This window comes from Caretta caretta, chromosome 28 (genome assembly GCF_965140235.1).
Source record: "Caretta caretta isolate rCarCar2 chromosome 28, rCarCar1.hap1, whole genome shotgun sequence".
NCBI classification, from domain to species: Eukaryota; Metazoa; Chordata; order Testudines; family Cheloniidae; genus Caretta; species Caretta caretta.
The window spans coordinates 12,465,875-12,466,919 of NC_134233.1; the positions used below are offsets into that span (position 1 = coordinate 12,465,875).

General features: G+C 51.9%; 1 non-coding gene across 1 annotated transcript; it reads right to left on the reverse strand.

Annotated features, from left to right (window-relative positions):
• Positions 1–682: 682 nt before the first annotated feature.
• On the reverse strand, positions 683–755 carry TRNAM-CAU (transfer RNA methionine (anticodon CAU)). Its single transcript has one exon. It is a non-coding gene; the product is annotated as a tRNA-Met (tRNA).
• Between the last annotated feature and the right edge of the window lie 290 nt (positions 756–1,045).

Consider the following 1,045-nt stretch of genomic DNA (forward strand, 5'->3'; position numbering starts at 1 on the left):
CGAAGAAAGGCGGGAAATGGTGGTCTTCTGTGGCTTTCACGGAGGCGGGAGCCCAGGACAGACAACCCGGAGAAGCTCGGAAGCGTGGCACCAGCGGGAGAGCAGAGTTGGAGGCAGAAGAGTTCGATGAGGAAGAGAAAGAGCAGATAGTAGAGATTACATCGGAAGGGGAGAGGAAATGAGAGGCGGATTCATAGTTGCAGGAGAGCAAGCGGTGCACCGTCTGCTGAAAGCAGTACGGCGTCTGCATGCCAAAAAGGCGTGCAACGATTGTCTACCAGAGCTTCCTGATGACACGCACCAGAAACACCCGCAAGAATGTTTTTGCCCCATCGTGCACTGGGAGCGTAACCCAGAATTCCAGTGGGCGGCGGGAACTGCAGGAACTGTGGGATAGCGACCCACGGTGCACCCGCTCCGACGTTCGATGCTAGCCTCGGGACTGTGGACGCACTCTGCCGAATTCACGCGCTTTAGTGGGGACACCGAAGACTGAATGTCTAAAATAGCTCCCGAAATTTCGAATCGAATAATTTTGAACTAATTTCGTACTGTACACGTACCGTTAGAAAAGTCTTTGTGTGTGTGTTAGATGGATGGGAGGGTGTCTAGAAACCACTCAGCTCTAGTCTTTTTTTCTCTGATTTCCGTTAGAAAATCTAAAGCAGGGAGCAAGAAGAGTTGCCTTCTCTGAGGCTTGAACTCAGGACCTTCAGATTATGAGACTGATGCGCTGCCCGCTGCGCTAAGAAGGCTTGGAAGAGCTTTAGGCTCGGTGCTTATAGAACCAGCTGAGCAGCGGGGAACAGCAGAGCAGCAAACAGCAGGAGTTTGCCTGGGAGTTCACCTGGAGTGAGCCCACTGAGGCTTACACCCTAACGACTTCTCTGAGGAATTACTGCATCTCCGGAGGAAGCTCATAGTAGGAAGGTAATATGGATGGGGAGTGTTCAACTGTTGTGACCTGCACTGGATGTGCCATGTTTGTCTTTCTTCCAGAGGACAGAAGCGACTTTGTCTGTACAAAGTGCAAGCTGGTCTCCCT